The following is a 10,271-nucleotide window of genomic DNA, read 5'->3' on the forward strand; positions in this document are numbered from 1 at the left end:
TCTTCCGATATCGGACGGACGCCATTTCGCTCCTAGCCTTTCTCTCAGGCTCCGACTCTGGCTATTTTATTGCATATAGGAGGTAGTAGACGCCGTGTATCCTGGTGCACCTTTATCGTGTTATTTAGAGCCCCGACCTCCGCTCAATCCTGTATCCGATCAGCCCAACGCCGGATTTTCATTTCTCAGACAAACACGATTACCATACAGGCAAACTCACGCGCGACATACTATATATATATATATATATGTATATATTTATTTATTTATTTATTTATTTATTCATTTATTTATACGTAGGCATGCACATATTTAAACACTTTATCTATTCGAATTGAATTTTATAGGCGTTTTATTTATAGTGTCTGATTTGTTCGTATCCTGTATATTTTTGTGTCGCGTTCATTATAATCTGTATAAATTTGGCTTTTTAAAAACGAGTTTATCTGTTTTTGGGCACTCAATTCCTGAGAAAAATTAATTTTTATATACTAAAGTGGTCGTTTCGAATTCCGCTTATATGATAGAATCTAGCTTATTTATAAAATCAGGATGAAAATAAATCTGCTTATATATTGTACTTATCTGTTATGTAGGTTGGAGTTTCTAAAAATAAACCTATGCTTTACTTTCATCTCTCGCTCTCATCGTTTATTTGTTTTAATTACTCGCCCGATTGCTTTATAATGCCGCTTTTTTTCGAACTTACGCTACCTTAACTTAAGAATTGCAAGTTCCCATTATACTGCATGATTCTTTTCCTGTCACGTTTTCAATTACAGCGCTCTCTTGCTAACTTATAACATACTCACAAGGACCTAGGCAATTTTTATTTTTGCAATTACACAAGCGTCGCGTCCACCTGATTGTAATTACTTGATTATTTAGGATCCGGAAGACCAGGAGAATTTTAATTACAAGGACATTGGACTTTGTTCAAAAGATGCTTTATAAATGTCAACTTCCTACAATAAGGAATTTAATCGTCTTCCTCTAACTAAATACGTTGACAAAGCAAGATCTGTTATGTCGCTTTCTCGACAATAAATTTTTTAATATCCAACAAGCTAAACCTCTTTTTTTCCTTTTTTTTTTTCTTTGTTTTTTAAGGAAAAATATAAATCGTAGTAGTTTTGAATGATATCTTATGTAACTCTAGATTTTATATAATCTAAGTTGAAATATTAAAATTCTTCGAATTATAATCCATAATAATATTATGCACTTACGACATTTTTTTACATATACATATATTTTATAAGTGTATATTAAAAATTATTACCGTTACATAAGTCATATTTTAAATATATACTTTCTGATATGATTTTACAATTTTTGGTTACACAGATATATTAATATACCGTTGGAACATTTTTTCGAATTACATACGAATGTTCTAATTAGAATTTCAGAAATATCTTCTCCATTTACTGGTAAGAACGTGTCGTTAGATGAATGAACACCATATTTTATTATAAATATTAAAAAGTGTATGACGAATACTAAATGGATTAAAAGATTTACTTTAAGCATAAATAATAATAATTTTACTCTTATATTTATTATTATATGTACGAGTTTATATCGATTGTCTAATGAACTTCTTTTTTTTTTTTATTATTATAATAATGCTAATTCTATATGGTAATGAATCAATTATAATAAATTCAATGATTATTAGAATTATAAAAATATAGATCACGTAAGTCTTCTTGGTGTATAAAATTAATAGATCATTGTGAAAAATGGTATGCAACAACGTAAGAAAGAGCGATCATTTCTAATTATAGATTTTATGAAAGTAATTGGAGCATTGCTATTAAAGCTTATTATTATTATTTTTTATTTTTTTTTTATTTTATAACATATACAATATTTAAACTATATATTATAAGATAACTGAAATTTCGTATAATAAAAAGTCGATAAAATGACGTCGAAGTATTTTCTGTTCTGTTATTGTATGGCTTATGCGTTTTTACAAATAATACTATTTTACAGGACATTGAATAACTTTTGTATTTTGATATTCTTCTTATTGGGATACGGTCTGCACGCACTCTACGTACTATTTTAATTACCTCCAACATCATCGTATAATTTTCAAAGTAATATTTTACGTTCAGATCAAATTACAATGAAGCGTTGCCGTTATATTTGAAAGTGTAATATGATTATTTAAAAGTCGCTTTTTTTATGTATTGCATTAGATATAAATGCAAATAGGTGAAACTGTGCTGTTAAAATAATAAATATAATGTACAAAAAGCGATGATTAATAAGAGCTATTGGATTGCATAAATACTTTCTGAAGAGCCTGTTCGCTTGGAATACCAAGAAATTGCATTAGGCTATCGAGATAGTGAAAAAAGCCATTCCAACGATTCTAATAAAAATGCCGTAGGAACTCTCGATCAAAACATTATTACCGTATGATCGTAGCTCGGAGCCTCGTAAATGCGCGAGTACTCGTTAAACAGCACGAGCGTCCAAGGTTAGCCAGCCTCTTCGCCATAATGTGAACAACGCCTGCGTTCGCTCGTGCACATCGACGAATTTCTACGCCCTCGGACATTATGTCTAAAAGAAACAAGGAATGGAATAGGAGCGGATTAACTAGAATATAATGTCGTAGGCCCAGCGCCTTCCCAGAGAAGAATAGAGACAAAAGCCAGTCGGGCCTAATAATGCCATGGCCAGGTACGGACCGATGACGTGTGGACGCCCATCCAGGAGTCAAGGAGAGCGTCGCCCGCTGGGATGGACGACCGAGGCCCCCGCGGCGTTCCTCTCCGCGCGCAAACAGTCCCGCGCGTGCCTCCGCAGATCCGGCAAGCCTGATTAACAATGAGCAATAAGTCAGGGGGGGCGGGGCGGGGGTAAGACTGCGGTAGCGAGTCGCTCGCGTGCCCCGCCAATGTCAAAGCTCCCGTCGGGCGCACGGTGATCCCCTCGGCCGAGATAAGCCACCGGCTAGAGTCCGAGCCGCCCTGGGAATCCTGGGATACGAGCTGATTTACGAATTTTATCTGCCGTGTGGGCCTACGTCGATTATTCTTATTAGGAATTCGCATCGACCGCTGCCCGAGCCGAGGACTTTCGACCTGGTGCCGGTCCTTCGGGGCGGACCCAAATTTTACGTCGAATAAAATTAAGCGCGAGGTAGGCTGGCCTGGCCCGCTTGGAAATTCACATGCGAGCGTGACCCGTTGCATCGCGACATGCTGAGAGCTTTAAATGACTCTGAATATTTTTCCCAATATGGGTATATTATCGATCGGTGTGCGTGCTTGTGTGCGCGCGTGCGTGCGTGTACGTGTGTGCGAGAGAGAGAGAGAGAGAGAGAGAGGGGGAATTCGAAACGTTGGAATTATCGATTACGCGTCGGAGAATCGCGTATTTTCCAAGTATCGTACGAATTTCCAAACGGCCTTGTGTCCCCGATGCATCTTTTATTTGAAATCGACTTTCCAACCGTAAATAACTTATACATTGACGAATATGATAAACTTTGCTTCGAGCGTTAAAGAATAATGATTTATAAAATATTTGCATTATCGTAAGAACTGAGCTTGAACAAAATCCAAATCCGTCGACTGGTAAATAAAAATGGTTTTTCAATATGATCTTGTTAAATTGAAGGGCTCGTGAACGTGTAAAAAAGACATTACCATCTCTTTCGCTCGATTAATTAAGTATAATAATTTAAATACGATGTAATAATTATAATAGATATACAATAGATAGAAATATTTAATAATTGTTTAATGTGTTAAAATATTTATCTGGATTAGCGTAGAGATTTTTCTGAAAATTATTATCGGTTTATTGATGTCCTTTATGTCAGCCTTCACTTGCTCGCATATCCATCAACAATCGAGAAGGAGATATCATTGGCGAATGAGAATTTAATAACTATAATTAGAATCGAAAAGTCTATTGGCCACATCCTTCCTTGGCTATATATTCCCGTGACTAATTGTTGAATTAAGTCGTTTCGTAATTACATGGTCGAAGAAACGAACGGATAAGTATTTGTCGCTTATCTTTATTATTTCAAGTGCGACAAAAAGGCTTTAAAAGAACTCGGAAACGACGAATCAAACTACATTAATGGAATAAAGATGATGTCGCCTTAATGATACACAATACTATTTTGGGAACGCAGAGTTGGTTGGGCCTACTGAAAAAATCATGCGTCCATATTTTTTACGTGCTAACCAAATAAGGTTTTACGCTTTCAAGGGGCTCGTCCGAAACCTTATCCTGATAACCACTTCATTTAATTCGGCTCAGGTTATTTAACATAGTCATGCAATCAAAGAGATACGGTACATCACTGCGTTAAAAAAGAATGAATCTCGAGCCGTCAGAAGAACGAGTCGACGTTAGCTTTTGTAATAAATCGATCGAGCAAGAAAGTGCATTTAAAGCAAATATTATTATGTCCGCGATACCGTAGATGACATAAATTTCGTTGACAACGGCCATAAAACGATAGGATCGTTTTAATAACTTTTATCCAATTTTTACAATTCGTTGGTATTGTTTGATCGCAGCAACGTGCTCCAAATCATGGCTGTAAAAGATAAAAAAAAAAAAGAAAATAAAAAAAGAAATAAAACAAAGTTGCAAAAAAGAAGCAGAAGCAGAAGTAGAAGTAGAAGTAGAAGTAGAAGTAGAAGTGGAAGAAGTAAAAGAATGCAAAAAGAGAAAAAAGAAATAAAGAACGAATGAAAAAAAACAGGCGACATTCGACATTCGACATTCGACATTCGGCTACGAAATATCAAGTCCTTGGCATCCGTATCATCCACGCTAGAGAAAGGCCTTGGCATGTTGTCGATTAATCTTGGTCAGGTCGAAAGGTGGTCATTAATATCGTGTACTTGGTGGGTCACCTGTGTAAGCTCGGGCGCCTCCTTTTCTTTATAATTGATCGCCCGACGACTCTTGGCACTTTTCGCCCGCTATATTTTATTGTCCCGAGAGCCTATCGTTACAGCGCGACATTAAAACATCATATCTCCGGGTCTGTGGGAGCACCGAGACTTCCTTCTTTCACTCCTCCTTTCATTGACGTAGCTTCGTTATAGATCATCCTCGACGCTTCCCATTGACGCCCTTGCTGAATCACAAGCAACAATGAGTTCTGGATCTTATCTGGCGACTAGCGGCAGAGCCTTATCGGCCGCGGATTATTGATCAGCGGCAGGATTCGTTCGTCGAACGTCAGCGAGACGACGACCTCTCGTGCCTCGGAAACGCAACTCGAAACCGAGGCGAATCGTAGGAAGCTCGGACCACTTCCCGTTACACGTGTAATTTATCAGAGCTTATCGCGCACCACATCTTGATCGCGGCTCTCGCGTCGCGCAAACAGGTTACCCTCGAGGGGGAGAGAAAAAGCTTGGCCAATGGGGAGGTAGAGAAAAAGGAGCCCCGTCAATGGGCCTGATACATGACGCTTAAATCAGGCGGTTAACGAGAGCGCGGATAGATGTCCGAGTTGCGATTTCACGAATCGCTGGAGAAAGCGTAAGAGACGCGTATCTTTTTGCCTTCTTAACTCGATCGCCTAACCGACAAAGTCCCTGGGGAGCAGTTAAAATCTAAGTTTCCTAGCGTAAAAGGTATTATAACTTTTTCCTCTCCTGTTAATTGAGATCGTGTTTTTGATTTATTTACAAGGCTCCGGCTTGTAATACTTATAATTTACTGTAATGCAAGGATCAGCCATCGGAAGCTATCCGTTTAATTAAACTATTAAATCTTAAATATTGTGATTGATAATAATAAATTTGATGATATTATTCTTTCTCTTTTTTTCTGCTTCTTCTTTTTTTTTCTTTCTTTTAAATTTCCTGGTAAAATTTATCGCACCGAGGAGGTACATGGTAAACCTATTTTATTTATTCGCATTCATGATTCATCAACGCTATTTTTGTTAATACAATTCAGTTTGTTTGTAAAGGAATTAATAATTATTGCCTTACATTTTTATAAAAGGACATTTTAATATTAAGAGTATATAATATTAAGATATATGCTAGATTGTATTATTTAACAAGTGACAAAACGTTATTTGGAAATTCTTGCTTTGAAAAATCAAAAATTTCTAATAATCGTTCACTGTATTGACGAGAGAGCACAATTTTTCATCATTTTATCTTTATTTTATGAATTCAAGATACGAAGCTTTGTTAAACGACAATTAACTGGAAAAATGCATCAATTGTTATTTAGAGAAGTAAGATTTTTAGAGGAATTAAGACGGGAAAACTTGTTTCTGTAATTGGCTATGTATAAAGGCTCGCAGCAACACATTCAACAATTAAAAAAAAAAAAAAACAATAACAAACAACAAAAAACAAAAAACAAAAAACAAATACCAAAAAAAATTTCAACTACCCACATTATGGTTATTGTATATGTACGAACTAAAAGTGTCTCATACTTCACAATTTAGATTTCATTGTTTACATTTTTTATCCATAGGCCAGGCACTATTACTCAGTTGCTTGGTCAATGGCATTTTGAATGGTAGAAATTCAATATTTTCTTTCTTATTTTTCAATTGATTTATCTGCGGCGAAGTACGTGCAACAGTCGGACACAATTCACTGTGGCTATCGACCAATCAAATATTTTTTATAAATACATTAGAACAAATTTAACGAATACATTTATTATTGACAACCAATATTTCATACCACACCTTAAAGGTAAATGGATTTGAAAAATCCTTTTATTCTTTTACTTTAATTAGCTACGTATAAAAGTCTTCGATTTGCTATTTAATTTTTATATAGATCATACCAACATTATTTTTTAAAATTACTGTAAAGTACGTGCATGTGTGTTCATGCGTGGGCGCGTGAGCGTGTACGTTCATGCGTCTGTTAATGCGTATATTCGTACGTGTGTTCATGCGTGGGCGCGTGCGCGTGTACGTTCATGCGTCTGTTAATGCGTATATTCGTAGTTGTGTGCGTGCGTGTGCGCGTGCGCGTAAACGTTCATGCGTCTTTTAATGCGTATATTCGTACGTGTGTGCGTGCGTGTGCGCGCGCGCGCGTACGTTCATGCATCTTTTAATGCGTATATTCGTACGTGTGTACGAGTGTGCGTACGCGGGTGCGTGTGTGTTCGAAAGAGTGCGTGTGTTTGTGTATCGATAATTCGGAGCCTTCGATTATGATTTTTAGATTAATTTCTGATATTTTTATTTTTATTATTTAAGAAGCCCCATGTAATATAAAAATTATTATATAACAATTGTTTGTAATAACAATGTTTTTTTGATTCGTATTTTATTCGAACCACGTTTTCTACTTAATCTTAATTTTTCAATTTAGATTACAGCGTGTCTTATGCATTACATTTTTAAATGACGTCTGAGGAGACTAAATTAAATATAAATTTTGCACTGAATTATTAATTCTACTTAAAAAATTATGAAATAATATTCATTTATTTGTGTGGGCACGTGTCTGTATATATATATATGTGTGTGTGTGTGTGTGTGTGTGTGTGTGTGTGTGTGTGTGTGTGCGCGTGCCATTGACCCGTATATTAATAAAACTGTTTTTATCTAAATTCAGTAAATCATTTAACACTTCCATCGATTTAAACAATATAAATTATGAGTTCATATGAATAAGTCGTAGTTCATTTTATTTTAACTTATCACGTTACTCAGCTGGATCGGATACATTTAGAAAAGTAATTTTTATAGACATATTTTGCTATTTCGACATGATAAATTTCAAAAAGTTATTGCAAATATTGTCTTTAGAAATTAATAATCTTTTGACAATATTAACAAAACCTTGGGGTGTATTTATTTAACCAGTGATTTCCTATATGCAATGAATAAAGAAAGAAAAGGTGGAGGGGCAGGAGAATTATGTCTTCAATGTCGTATGTTCGTTTTCAAATAAATATAACGTAATGCTCCGATAACATAATGATTTGATAACCAGTTTCACCACTCTTACATCATTTCCACGATGATGAAATATCTCATTATGTAAAATACAGAAATCATTTTCGACACTATTTTGGCTCATGCTTATCAAGAATAATCAAGCGTAGCATGTAATTGTCCTCTTAGTAAATCGTGTCGTCTAACAGCGAATTATCCGTAAAAATCCAAAAATAGAAGAAAAAAAACTTTTGAAAATGTTTGATTGTTAATCTCGTGTTAAGCATACAATTTATCGGGTATAATAATCGCTTCGTTCATTTGTCAATTGAAATTGTTATTCGGGCGCACGTAAACCTTCCACCTATCACCTGGAATACTATTTTTAACAATCAATCAGTCCAAGTCCATCGGCGATCTTACTTTTGAATTATCTGTCGTAAGAAGCTTATCGGTCGTTCAATAATTGTTTTTTTGAATTTGAAACGAAGCAAATAACCACAATATTTAAAAGCCCGAGGAACTCATTACCTAGTATAGAGTGCCCCAATAATAATGAAATAATTGCATTGTGCAAGTATCGTTCCCACGAGATTCCGGCTTGCCGAGTCGCGCAAAGACGAAAAAACGATTTCGCGTGACGAAGCAGTGCGAGACTCAGCACCGAATGAATAACTCGGTAAGGTGACACTGCGCACACGCGACCACATCATCGTTTCCTGCTCGCACCTTTAAGGATATCCGTCTGCCTTGTAGAATTCGTTTAATTACAGAGCTTTAGCCCACGCGTGCAGGAAAGGTCAAAAGCGAGAGAGCTCGCCTACGCGCCACGGCTCCTCTTCCACGATATTAAATGCTAATCGCGGACCCTCGCCTCGGTACGTATATTCATTTCTAATTAAATGGCTGACAGGAGCGACGTATGGCTCGAATTAAAACGGCCGTTTTGAGTTGGTGCACGCGTGGCCCGTGCCTTGAAAGTCCAAGCGGTTTCTCCGACTGCTCGGGGATATTATATTTGTAGGACGTGATGAAATTTCGTTAGCTGTTTGCCGAAAACGAAGCAAATTAATCATAAGCCGCCGTATATGGTTGCCGAGATTAAATTGAATTGTTGGATGGAAGAAAGGCTTCATTCGTAGATAGAGAGTTGGATTATTCCATGGAGATTATTCGCAGGAGTCACCTGTGTAATTAATTTTCTGCGATCTTTCGATGAACTTTTAAATAAAATCTTTACTGACATTTTTTGCGAAAAGGTCCTGTAGTTTTTATTAAATTTTTTGCACAGGTGTCTCGAGACGGTTGACACGGGAGATGCCTTCAAAAGGTTAAATTAAAAAACAAGTTACTTTTGAGGAGAGACATCTGACGGGCGCATCAGATTTTGAGTTTCAAGCACTGCTGGCAGCGAATCAAGCGGAAAGAAATTTTTTTAAAAACCGATCGACATTTTAATTGCAAATTTATAACACAGTCACAAGTTTCAGAGATACTATGATAAACGAATGGGAGTTTCGCATGCTTTTACAAGACGTCGAACTAATGACATATTGAAAACAATATCTGTAAAATAAGATGGTTATAGTAGTTGTAAAACATGGCTATCCATAATCGACGTAATGAAGAAGATTAGAAGATTATATGAAAATCATAAGGAAATACATGAATTCGTTATTAAGGAAGCTTGATCACCATGTATTATATAACCTACCATGAATCCTCAACCAATTTCAATTCAAATTCAGTGCTTAAAGTACTAACTCTAACTTTAACTCTCACTACCAACTGTCTAAATATTACTCTCTTTTCCCAATTTATCCTATATTCGATTGAAATAATTAATATGGAATAATCACCTTCATTCATTCGTAAAACGTTTCTTATTCCCTTGAACTAATTTTTCTCAATAGCTTACAATTTACTTGTAAATAAAATAATGACTGTGATGTGCATTACATAGAGCATTTATTACATATAAAATCATCGATAATGTTTTTACATTAGTCGATTACAAAAAATGAAACGTCAACTGTGATTGCATAAAATATGCTTTTTGATTGTCAACATCGCGTCGAATTTTCTTTCTTTCTTTATCAGACAACTAGCATGAGATTACGAAGAAGGGAGACAAAAACACTACAAGTAGCATTTGATATTGGTAATTATCGAATATCTTACGCACACCATTGGTAAGCGATTATACAACTCGCCATGGCCAAAGATAAACAGTCCTCGTCTAACAAAACTCTTGCGGCTGCAGAAACCATTCGATAACCGCAAAAACATTCGATTAATGCTTATCGGTTGGATGAAGAGAGAGTGCGATGGGGAGGGAATGGGG

Source organism: Ceratosolen solmsi, unplaced genomic scaffold (genome assembly GCF_000503995.2).
Source record: "Ceratosolen solmsi marchali unplaced genomic scaffold, CerSol_1.0 scaffold39, whole genome shotgun sequence".
Classification (NCBI taxonomy): domain Eukaryota; kingdom Metazoa; phylum Arthropoda; class Insecta; order Hymenoptera; family Agaonidae; genus Ceratosolen; species Ceratosolen solmsi.